Source organism: Sparus aurata, chromosome 1 (assembly GCF_900880675.1).
Source record: "Sparus aurata chromosome 1, fSpaAur1.1, whole genome shotgun sequence".
Taxonomy (NCBI): Eukaryota; Metazoa; Chordata; class Actinopteri; order Spariformes; family Sparidae; genus Sparus; species Sparus aurata.
In genome coordinates, this window is record NC_044187.1 from 13,340,353 (window position 1) to 13,353,733 (window position 13,381).

Genomic DNA, 13,381 nt, shown 5'->3' on the forward strand with positions numbered 1-13,381 from the left:
CAGCAATAAAAACCTGATATCAAAAAACGGTTAAACATTCATTCTTACTTCTTACATCTCGTCTATCTGCCTGTATTTTTACCTCAACAGAAGAAGTTATGTTTCCTCCCACATCTGTCTGTAAACTGGTTGTTTTGTCAGCAGGATTACGTTAAAAAAAACTACTGAGCGAATTTCCACAAAACTTGGATGGATGGTTAAACATTAAATAGAGAACACAAATGTTACTAATATCTCGGTTTCTCACTTTTACATAACGTGGATTTAACCAAAATCATGTGGTGGACGGACAACCTGAAAGCAAAATGCATCCGGCCGCGGCGGTCTCCAGCGGGGGAGGCATAAAACCACACTGATTAAAATAAAATCTTTACGATATCGGCTTTAAAGATCCGTTATTGACTGGGACTGGTAGTCACTGGGAGGGCAAACAGAGACATTGCCATACTGACATAATCTGGCAACATACTGGCAGGGAAACCTCCACAATTATGACCTCCTGCTGAGCCTTTTCTGACCCGGAGGTGCAGAAAAACCAGGAAAAGGCTGCAGAGGGCTCTTTAATCCAACATTTCGCCTGGTTGGCCTGCGGTTATATTTCAAACTGCCCCGTCTACCAGCCTGCCTGCTGTAGTGTGTCCTGCCCCACACTTTATAAGCTGCTTTGACCCGTTTATCAGCCTGACTTTGCCTCTCGGGTTTATTCTCTGCTGCTCTTTTGTTCAGGTTCAGCTGTCTCAGTGTTGGGCCCTGATATCTTGTGGGTTCTCGTCAGAACTTTAAGGTTATCTCTGCGGCCCTCTGAAGTTTTTTGATGTGATTTTATTGTTTTGCTTATTTCACTGTTGCGCCAGACGGCGAGATTAGTCTGATGTAAGCAGTGATTAGCTCCTCTCAGACAACAATGCACTGGCAACAACTCCTTTGAGCCTTGAACTAGGAGCCAAATAGGTTAAGACTTTTAAAAACAACACAATAAACCACAACGGCGAACAAGAGCAGAGTAGAGTCTGAGCACCAGCACCTTATAAACACACCAAATCAATCCTTCGCGGGTCGGAAAAATACAACTTTCCATCCAGTGCAACAAAGAGCGCCTCTTGTTCTTGGAGAACAAAAAAATCTGCTTTCCCCCCCCCCCCAACTAATCCAGTCGTCTGATGAAAGTCACGACCTACATCGTGCTCTCGTTTACAGTACCTGCCGCCGTGTTGCCGCACAGAGGGAAGAGCCCACAGTCAACCATGAAGTCACTGCTCCACTTGCTCAAAATAACCTGAAATGCAGGAGCGCCAGAAAATGGGTCACACAGGGGCCCATGCCAAAGTACAGGTTGTTAAAAATACACGCGTGTGTTGCATGTGAATCTACGAGACGGTTTCTGAAATGATTTCCCCGAGACGTGAGTGTTGACATGAGCAGGCAGAGTTGTGTGTGTGTGTGTGTGTCTGCATATTTTTCATGCTTACAGTCTCCAACAACCCTCCTCATTGCTACACAAGCTTCTCCAGAGTTGGTAATTCCCAATTATCCAATTACAGCAATTTGATAATTACACACATTTTTGTTGCTTCCTCAGTCGGAGACGAGATCGACGGAGCAGATGAATCCAGACGGGCATTTGACTCAGTGCAGATGCAGTTAGCTACGCTCACAGACGCTGCATTCACTCTACTGCTTTCCTACAGTTTATGTCACAGAGAGAAACACACAATGCCAACGCTGATAAAAAAAAAAATATTGGAGTATAATACAGCAATAATATATGAAATCTTTCCTTAACATATGTCCACGCTGAGGACTGTGGATTCATTTCAACCTACCATCCAAGTACTGCAAACAAAACAGTGCATACATCACTTTTTAACATTTCAGGAGTTTTGAAGGAACTTTGGTGAAACTCTTTATTTCTATATGTTTCAGCATGTGCAACCTTTTCTATACAAAAGGTCATCTCAGGCATTATAAGCACTTTCATAAGACATTATAGTGCATTTTTAAGGCTTTATAAAAAAGATGTATTGTAAGTGGTGGAAATAAATCATTATGAGATCAGCATTCATGAGACAGTTCTGGCCTCTACTTCGTACACTAATTCCTGATTATCAGAACCTCGATTACACCGTGGTGGCTTGCCAAAGACAAAACAACTGATACCCTCAATTTATATTTTCATTCGTTTTTTTCACAAGCCATAGCTCGGCATGGCAATGCATAACTGGGTTTGACTAATAGCTGGAAAAATCATTACGAACCCATAATGTTCTCATGCAATGGAAACGTTGTTCACTCTTCCAGAGTGAGAGGTACACTTTCCAAGCTGGCTATAATTGTGTGTTACGTTGAATTCTACTCCAAATTCAATTAGCTTTTTGGCAAAGACATTATTTCTTGAGTGAATATTGGTCCTCTTAAACATCATTCACACTATAGTCTTCAAAATGCTCACAAGGCAGGGGCTGTTAATGCAGCCAGGACCTAGAATTTCTAAAACCCTGGCGACGGCCCTGCCTTCAAGCTAATTACTCACTCGCACCTACAGCTATGAAGTACGTAGCCAATCACTTTTATCAATAGCTACACCTATCTTCAATGTATAATACAACAGTCTGATGCAAAAGTGCATCCAATATTCATTTTATACTAAAACTGGATGAACATAAGATCCCTCTGGGTCTGAGGCCACTGGCAGTGCACAGACTGTGAAAGTAAAGCTCACATTATAACATAAACGCTAAACTTCAGGAAATCAAATAACAATAAAACAAAAAGCTGTAACAAAGCCAAGTTCATAACCCGGCTCTGTTAAAAAAAATAACAAATTACCAGACACAATGCGCCATTACTGAAAGCTTTGCCCGGTTTCTTTACCCTTACAGTGTGCGGTTTCTAATAACGGCTCTGGCAGCGTTGAGGGGGCTGCTGCAGCTGAAATCATCTCCTTCCACATTACCGCAAAATAAGTGTTTGGCTCATTTTCATCAACGAGGAATTAGACGATAGCCAGGAGTCGCTACAAACAATCAATGTTTGCTCAAACATGTCGTGCTTTTCCCGCGTTGCCAACAGCCAATTGTTGTACCAGTTTAAGTGATTATTCATTATCACTGCACGTATACAGCTGGAAACAAGGAATTCCCCCTCCAGTCCATTCAGTGGGAACAAGGTTTTACAAGCAGCGTTGCATGAAGAGCAACAGGCTCTTCAGCTCCTCACTCCCAAGGTAAACATGATGACAAAGTCAGAACATGAGCTCGGCTATTGTGTTGCACCTCCGTGTTGTGTGGCTTCAGAGGAATACAAATCAGATAAAGCCCGGGGCTGAAAGGGGTAAACATGGAAGAAAGGCTCACCTCTGGTGGTTTTGCCATTTTTTGTTAGGATCTGATATTTTTTTGGCATTGTCAGCTTTCTGCCATCTCCCAGAGGTTTCCATGCACACAGGCATGGCCTGGATAAATAGCTTCGGGGCAGGACACACCCTCGACCAAGAATGAGGATCATCTTTCCTGCTTAACAGGAGTTTTTAAAAAGGCGAATCCAGAGGACATGATCAGCGAAGAGTCAGGAGTCGATATCATCTCAACTCTAACCTTTATAGAAAAAACTGACACCACTGACAGTGCAGTTTTGTACCACTGACCCCATTTTATATTTACTGAAGTTTACTAAATGATTTAATTGGAACTTTCACTAACTTTTATATTATATTTTGGATTTTTTTTTGTTGCAACCAATTTATTATTATTTCCTTTTACTGGCTTTATTGTTTAATGTATTTTTCTAATATAATGTATTATATTTATCTTGGCCAAAGGAGGTTTTGTGTCTGTTGGCGCAGATCCAAATAAAGGGACGGATCAAGAAACTTTGTTGTTAAGATATGGCACTTTTTTTTTTTTTTTTTACATTTTCCTTAATTTCTCGGGGAACAAAGCATGGAACTTAATGAATTAAATCAAACATATTTAGGTAACTGGTATCTATGAGTTAGTAGAGCGCATACCTCCACCAAGGTCTAACAGTGCCATTCATAGTTGGTTTTTGGTGTTTTCTATCCTTTATTGTCATTGTCATAATGTCAGATTTTTTGTTCAAAGCATTCAAATAACTAACTAAATTATCAACACAATGAGAAGAAATAGTGGCTGCTCCTCCTCTCGTGTCAGTGCTCCAAGCCCCCAGTCTGGGTCGCTAGTTGCACTGCTAATTGAGCTAAGTAGCTAACAGCAATTAGCGGTTACTGTGGTGATATGCTGCCCCCTATTTGTTTGGAATATGAATTCAACAGGTGGCCATTTCTTACACATTGCACCTTTAAGTGTAATTTGATTGGATTTCTTTTTTGTCCAACCTACCATTTTTGTCACAATCAATTTATTTTTTCCTTTGTGTAGACGTAATTAAGTTAATTCTGTTTTATTACAAAATGATACAGGGTATATAGTATTTATCTAACTGTGTCTGTGATTTTTTGGCATTTTGTATGAGTTTTCATACCAATATAAAAGGCTGAGCAAAAACAGTACATATGATCATGTTTAAACCTGCAAAAACACACTTTACCACAGGGAAACGTCCTCTAAGTTAGTGTCTCCTCTCTGCAGAAGGTGTCGCTCACAGAGGACAAACTCACTGTGACCAGGTGGTGGCCGGTGGCAACCCAGTGACAGACAGGCCCTTTAAAGTGATAGCAGCTGTTGAAATATTTAGCGCTACAGGTGAAGCTATTATACGGAGTCCAGATAGTGCCCGTCTTCACCATCCTCATTCAATCAACAACACAGCAGGGTGGGAAAGAGCCATTCATTTTCTCATCCATGTTTCTATAATTCCCTTCAGACGGTGGGACACTGACCATCGTGTCCGACCATTTATCTTCAGGAGAGACAAATTTAGATTGAACTTGTCTCCCAAATGGCAAATGAACACAGAGACGATCTGCTAAATGTCATAAACAGACAAATCTATAAAGAAAGAACAATTATTATACATTTTAATTAAGAACTCGCCAGCCAATAAATGTCACAGTGGCTGTTAATGTTCTCAAACATTTGCCCTGAATCAACGAGATATCCTGAGGCTAGCTGTGAACTTAACAGTATCATAAATCATAATTTTCCCAAAGAAGCGTCCCCACAGAGCATGTCAGAGACATGTCTTTACAACACAGCATATTTTACAGGTGTTAAATAATGACTGCGACCGACTCATGAGATAAGACCGTGATTATGTAAGCAGATCCACGCTGCCCGTCTGCGTCCACATGCACATAAAGGCAGGCCAACAGGGTGTTGGCTGCTGTATTCGTCTCGGAACTGGTTTCAGAAACTGTTGTTCATGCCATATTGCTCGGTGATCACAAGAAGAGATTTATTAACATGTTCAAACACACACACACACACAGGTGCTTCATTTAGCCGGGAGGGAAGGACGCTGAGGAGAAGGTGAAAGAGTGTTTCAATAAGCACAGCAGTGGCAAACACCCGGAAGGGAAAGGTCCTGGGCTCTGTAAATGATTGAGACTTAAAGAGGCCAACAGAAGGATACAAGAGCCCTTAAACCACATCATTAGGATCAGAGACTTCACGAAAAGTTCAGCCAACAGTGCAGAGATAAGACATTTTACTCCAAACAAGAGCAGATGAGACAGTATCCTGCTTCCTGCCACCGACACTGGCAAAGTATGACGTCACCTGCACATGCACAGGTCAACATTTGCACATCATGGGAGCACACAGTATGTTCTGGCTTTTCTTAAGATGTAACCCTGGATAACACTGTGACGGACCGCAGAGGATAAATCACAGTATGTTATTTCTAACGTTCAGTCACGGCCTTTTAAATTCCAAAACTTCCCAACTTATCCAAGAGAATAACAATCATACATTCTGTCAATTTCGACTTCCTACATCAGACTCCGGGGCTCCGGCAGTTTTTCCACACAGAATTTCCCACATATATACTTTACACCGTGCCACTTTTCGCTGCACCAGGTTGACGAGCGTTCTGTCTGAGAGGCCCGTAACTCTACCTCGTTGGTACTTCTTTCCCCGCCTTACTACTTGTGAGTTCTTTTCCAGAATAATGTTGGTCACAAATTCAAATTGTCAGCCTACATAGCACCAGAATCGGACAAAACATCAAAGGTAACGCAATACACATTCACATACGCACTTGTGTGTATTGTATGTCAAAACATGGACAGGGCCAAAAAATCTGCAAATAATAAGAGATACCTTGCTCCAATTCAAACGTCTTCTACTGGTGGATTCACAGCTTGGCCTATCAAAGCAGCAGCCCCAACAGGATCCTGAAATCACTATCCGCCAAAGTCGTATTGATGAATGTTTTGGTTTTTCAGCAAAAAATTATTTTGTGCCATTAAATGAAGCTTAAAATATCCAAATCTGCCTTAAAAACCCCAATATGTGTAACAGATACCCAAATGTCAGTGAGAACATTACTCTTGTGACACTTTAAACCAAAGGTCACTACACATTCTTCACCATGTTTTCTTCCGACCCTCACAGGCCTAATTGACGCATTGTACGTGCACAATGTGGGCTGGTGACATCACCCCTACTTTCATGTCGGTATGAGGCCTCAGCCCTGCCCCACACTCACAATAGGCTTCTGTCAGTGATAAGAACGTGTTTAGCGTGGGTAAACACTATCTCTGCTACTTCCTCTGTAGCTCGTTTGCATCACGTCTCACTTGCCGATAAAAAAAGAAAAAAAGAAGACCACGTTTGCATGTGGAACGGAGGGAGGAGGGCAGAAGATACAGCCTGTCTGTCTGTGAAGCTCAGAGATGTTTATCAGAGCGCTGATAGCACGCTGCAGCACTCACATAATTTGCAAACTGGATGAAAAGAGGATTTTTGATCCAGAACAGAGTGGTTTTAAAAAGCTAGGATTTGTTTTTTGAGGGTAATACAGTGCATACCGAAAAGCCTGCCAGGCTCAGCTGTGTTAAATACTCGCCAGGGTGTGAACCTGTTCTTGTTTCAGCTCCGTTTTCACACTTTTAAAACTTTTTATTGCCTTTAAAAAACAGCTTATTTGAGAACAGGAAACATGTCGACTCAGCCTTAAGGCGGCTGCACACTTCTCCTATACGATGAACTAATTTTCCTCATATGCTTCCATGCAAAAGAGATGCAAACTAATGTAAAATGCTGCCGGCTCCTAAACGTCGACCTCTTGCACCTCGTCCAGAAGAATATCTTACTTTACGTCCATAACCTGTTTTCCTGTGACATGTAGGACAAACTGCAGCTCCGTAAACCAAACTTGTACCTTCATTCCACTTCCTTCAAGGACAACAGAAGTGGTTCAACCTGATTCAGTTACAATCTCTTTTTCACAATACTCTCAAGAGAAGCGTGAAGAGTTTGTATGCGGTGGGGAAAGAGGGTAATCCTTTGTATTGAACTGGAACACATGCTAACTAATAAACAACTGATTTGCTAACAAAACCTCGATGTGAATATCCTACCATAAAATACTTAAAACGTCACATCATTAATCAGCTGAAGAGCTGAAGTCTCTGTTGTTAGCAAAATAGCCAAAACAGCTAACTTAGCCAAAGTAAATTCCAAAGTTTTCCTATTAGCACATAGCTAATTTGTTTAATTTGCACACAAACAGAAATGTAAAAAACTGGCAAGCTTACTGATGACGAGATTCCAAAGTCACTGCGCCTGGTTTTGGAAAGAAAGACCACATAGGCGATCTCTCCCTGACACTTAGAACTGCCCATTTTGCTTTTCTGTTCATGTAAGCAGGAACTTTGGGAACGTAGGTGGGCACATCAAGCGAAGCTAGCCGTTGTTCCATGGTCCAGTGTTAATGCTAAGGCTAAACTAGGCTACTCCAAGGACCTTACGTTAAAACCTGGACACAGCACTGCAGGTGGAGCCCTGTTCATTCCTGTGAAGGCTGCTCAGTGGTGCTTTGAAGCCAAAATGGCTCAACTTCTCGGCCAGACAATCACCCAGATCTTCTGCGATCTCTGGATTAGCACGTGGCTAACTTGAATAGAAATGATTGATGATTTAATCTTGCAGCTCTTCTACACTTTCCAATGTTAATGTCAAGTCAAACGAGTCATTTCACAGGGGCTGTGATGCTCAAAATAAATTATCTGCCATTTTGCAACCACTTGTTTTACTATGTAAGCTTATGGGAAAAAGTATTTTGGGCCCCAGTGCATCAGGTGACATTGTAATTACATGATTTGGCCACTACGAAGGCTGGCTTCAAATCCTGGCCTTCTTCCTGGGGGCTTGTTCTACTCACCTCGAAAACGCTAGAGTGGTAAATATAAACCTTCAGAATATTTTAAACCACTGCTGGTCGCGTCTCTACGTTGCTTTCATGTCGTCTGTCAGTTCCTCCGGGGTCAGCGTTGGGACGCGAGCGGGGAAGGTGGGGCTAATCCCAAACACGGGAAAGAGCTGAGCTGGCTGTGTCCGCGGTGGGAAAGGAGAAACAGACTAACACACACCCACACCTGCCAACATGTCGAGCCGCTGCAATTACATTTCTCACGAGTTCTACCAAACTGAACTGAGGGCCTGAAAACGGTTGCCCGTCACAGCGTGTTCCATACAGGCAGCAGAACGGTAAGGTGGAGCAAATCCGACCCCAATCACAAACTTGTGACCTGAACATACACATCTAATCACATCAGTATGACCATTATTCACAGCGCCGCAGACTCACAGAGATCCTGTGTGCAAACCATCTTGGCCGCAGGACCTGAACACTGATATCAGCTGAACAGACTTCCCACCGTATCGGATTTGAGCACCCTCTTAAGATCACTGGTAATCATACGGATGACTGATTAGCCTCACATTCCTCTCATTCCTCACACACCGTTTTCAAACCCTCGAATCATAAAAGTCTTAACTTCACTTGCTTTCTCACTGCAGGTCAGGATTTCAGTTCAGCCCCCTCGTGTTTATGGAGCCGTTATGAAAAGTGGGAGCGCTTGTTGACTTCATTTCTTTTACTGTAGAGAGCGGAACTGATCGGGAGGCAGGGACCCGCAGCATGCCACCAATTACCAACAACAGGGATCATACCGAACAGATTCAGACGGCATCAGAGAGATTTCTCTCTATTTAAAAAAAAAAAAAAGGCCTGACTAAGTTTAGCTTTGGCGAAAACAACAAAATCCCACCGAACTGCTTCCCTACAATCACGGAAACCTCGTAATTCCACGGCCTTTATGGTGACAAACGCCGTTTGAAGCTGACAGACCCCGACGTATTTACATCCCTTCCCTCTTGAGACGAGCCTGGCTCAGAGACAGACTCCAGAACAGAGCCGGTGGTGGTGTGCTGGTGGGCTGTAAAGAGCTTCCTGAAGCTTTTTTTTTTTTTTTTTTTTTTTACGAGCAGCTCGGAGACCGCAGCCACCTCATTTGATGATGACATCATAAATCTTTTAGCGGGGGACACTTGTTCTCAAAAAAAAAAAGGAGATGGAGATGGTTTTGTAATCACGTGACCACGGTGTGTGAATTTCGGTCACGTGGTAACACATGGCTGTTTGTTGTGGTGGGCGGGGGGGGATGTGAAAGACTACAGACCATCTGACAACAACTGAACCATCTGCTATCCAAACTTTGCTGTAAGTGGATCCTGTGCTGAGAACTTCTGGTTGTTTATTTGTTTCTTAATGTAAAAAACAAAACAAAAGAGAGACAGATGGCTCCATGGGGCACAACGGTCAAAATTCACTCTGAAATTAATAAAAGCCAACCGTTTGATAGGTTTCAGTTCAGTGTGTTCACTTAAGTTCAACAGATCCATAGGAAACCATACTTTAAATCTTCTAAATGTTCCCTAGCTGCATCACTGGAACGGCTGAAAAAATGAAATGCTTAGTCGGCTGGGATGAAATTCAATCATTTTTGATAATCGACCGTTCGTTTTGAGTCATTCTGGCAAAATGCCAAAGATCCTCTGCTTACAACATTCAAATGTGAGGATTCGGTGCTTTTCTCTGTCTAATATGTTCACCTGTATTTCACATAGCCGTTCATCAGACTAAATAAACTATTGGAATTGGTCGCTTTGGGCTGTGATCTGCTTTTTTACCATTTTCTGCCATTTTTTAGACAATGACGATTAAGTGCTGAATTGACAAAATAACCTGCTTAGTCGAAAATAAAAAATAATCGTGAGCTGCGGCCCTAAAAAATCTCATGAACATCTGATCGCAAACACACAACCAAGGTGGAAAAATAACCTCCCTGCAGCCGGGTGATAACTGATGGGGGGGGGGGAATCCTCTAATCTCAGCAGAGAGAAACCTGAACAACAACCTCTTCTCTCCCCCAGAACGTAGCTCCAGAGGCTCGGTTTACGTCGGGGGGTGTTTACTGTGAACAACATTGATTTAACAGGTGGAAGAGAACACCTGTGTAGGAACGACACTCGCACACAAGACGACCCGCCGTTAATCATTGATGATGTTTGCTGGTAACTCGGCACCACCTGCATTCTGTCTCCGTCACAATGGATATCTGAGTTCAAAGCTCATTAGGACAACAGAAGGTGAAGCAGGGACAGTGAGGGAATGCCACCTACAAACACTGTACTTCTGAGGCACCTGTGCTTTACTTGAGTATTTCCATTTTCCTGCTGATTTACACTTCGACGTCCACTTCATTTTGGAAAATATCACAGTATCACCGTGAAGTTCTTAACCTGACAGGCATGCATCTTGATAGGAGACTTGAAAATGTACGTTGTATGGTGGAACACAATGTACATGACAAATGTTGATTTCTGCAACCCTACTACACGGCGGTAACCCAACATGACTCCCAAAACATCCCAAAGCGAATGCGGCGATCTGCGTTTGAAAGTATCTGTTTGAAACCAGCAACGTAAAAGCAAAATTGGCACAGCTAGACGACATTATAGTGGAATGCCAGAACAGCGGACTGGGCGCTTACGTTACCCACAATGCAACTTCTGGGCTTCTGAGCGACATCACTGGAGGCGAATTATCAGATTACATGCAGCTTCATCTGGAGCCACAAAAAGGCTTTAAACTACTTTTTTTCCTCCCCCTCACATGGAGCAGCAAAACCTGCAATTGTGCTTTTGAAAAATACAATTGGTGGAGTTACCCTTTAAGTATTGCTCGTAAATAACCTTTGAATGCTTTTTTGCACATTTAACATTAGACTTTTACCCTTTTACTGCTGGTATGGTTGACTTTCACTTCTCCTAAAGTCATATATTCTTTTTAAAGCACCACTGATCAGAGGCAGGCTGAACTTGAGACTCCCAGTGCGAGGCTGTAAAACAACTTTTCCCAACAGCCATCATCAACAACAACACGTGGATCCGAAGCACTGACGCTGCGAGCACTGCACGGTTTTTGTTTTTTTTTTTCCCCCCCTGCAACATTACGAAACCAGATACCTCTGAAAACATGTCATTAAGGCACTGACTGGTTTATTGGCCGAGGTTGCAAAATTGTGAACTATGATTAGAGACGGGGTGGGTCCACTCCGGTCTCTATGGTGAGGACAGAGGAGTGGAAACACAGCAGGAGGGGGGTTTTTTGTTGTTGTTTTTAATTTAACTTTAAAAGGAAATGAGTAGTTTCGTCATTTAAACTGGGAATCCACCAGTAAACCCAGCAGAAGACTCTGGTTTTCCCCCCTAGGACGCACACCCAGCCCTTCCCTTCTTCCACCCACCCGCACATGTCAATCACAGACAACTGTCAGGGGAAAGAAAGCCAAACACACACATCAAGACCCAACAACCCCTCAAAACATCAATATCACGCTGAAATCTAACATGTAAATTAAAAGTAAAAGTTCCAAACAAACACGCGTAAATGTTGCGCGTCTCTTCCTCCTGCTTCTCTTACCGTCGGACGGATCCTCCGGCTGGTTTCGGACGGAGCGGAGCGCACACACACACACACAGACACACACACGAAGCGCTGCCGTCGATCAGCAGCAAGCAGGTTTTAAAACCACGAACACACTCAGGATCTGAACTGCGGGATGAAAATAAACACGAGATCGCAGTCGCTCCCGGTCACAGCTCCATCGCCTCCAGGTTTCGTAACAGAGCGCGGAGGTATTATGTGTGTAACCAGGCTACTTAACCTGCCCCGACGCGCACTCACGCACAAACACACACACGCACACACACACAAAGGTGACACCGTGCTGATCCTCGCTGAACGCTCCTCCCTCTCTGAGCTCCACCAGGCCCCCGTCAGTCCGTCAGTCCCTCCGTCCGCCGGAGCGCTGCTTCACGACCGGCTGTGTTTTTTTTTTTCCCCTCATCAGAAATAAAACCCTGGAGGCTTCTTTACGCGTGCGTGAAATTACTGGATAGTCTGTTTGTAGGAATAAAGGCGTTAAAACACTGAAATGAGTCTCCAAAAGTACCAAACATCTCTCTGGAAACGATATTTTCACTTGTTCCAGTTTTTCAAAAAGCAGAAAAAACATAATTTGGGACCGGACGATGTTGAGTTTTGGGAGTTTTGTTAACATGAGAAAGGTTTTCTTTAAACAAGACACCATGACAATATGAGATAGAGTTAGATAATTCAGTTAAAATAAAAATGTAATTCGATATCCGCATTATGGCGCCCCCTTATGGACAAATAAGTGAAATACGAGAATAGACAGAGTGAACAGGAACTACTCCACATGACAGATTAAATATCATGTGTCTTAAAATAAAAATACAAGACATTCATTTCTCTACACGCTTAAAAACAACAACAACTACTACTACCACAATGATGAGAACAGTAATAATAATTATAGGAAAAATAATACCAATGATAATATGATCATATAAATATGAATAATACAAATATTATTATAAGAAATACAAACTAAAAATGATAATAATAAGAAAATAAGAAAAACTAATAGTAATGTGAAATTAATAATTATAAATAATTATAATTATTTATAATTAATAAATAAGTAATAATAACAATAATAATAGAAAATACATAACAACATAATTAATCAATAAATATAGTTTTCAAAAAATAATTGATACATTAATTATAACATAAAAATACAAATAATAATAATAATAATAATAATAATAAACAAAGTTACAAAGTGCTTTACGATTTGGAAAAAGGATTCAAACATACACCGAGGCACATAAAAAAAGAGAATAATAATAATAAATGCAAATACAAATAATAAACTTATAAGACATGTTGGCAATAAGACAGTGTGTAAGAATAATAAAAGAGCTAAGTTTGTGCAGGGATACCTTTTAAAGGAGCGATATGTCAGAAATTTGAGTTGAACACATTCGCAATTTAACTTAAATAATGAGCAGAAAGTTGAAGAAAC

At 41.9% G+C, this 13,381-nt stretch overlaps 1 protein-coding gene across 1 annotated transcript in view; it reads right to left on the reverse strand.

Annotated features, from left to right (window-relative positions):
- Positions 1-12,268, reverse strand: part of fhip1aa (FHF complex subunit HOOK interacting protein 1Aa) — a 35,564-nt gene extending 23,296 nt beyond the window's left edge. Inside the window, exon 1 of the mRNA XM_030434115.1 lies at positions 11,911-12,268. The gene's annotated coding sequence lies outside the window, so the exon portion shown is untranslated. The remainder of the gene's footprint in view (positions 1-11,910) is intronic.
- Positions 12,269-13,381: the final 1,113 nt, after the last annotated feature.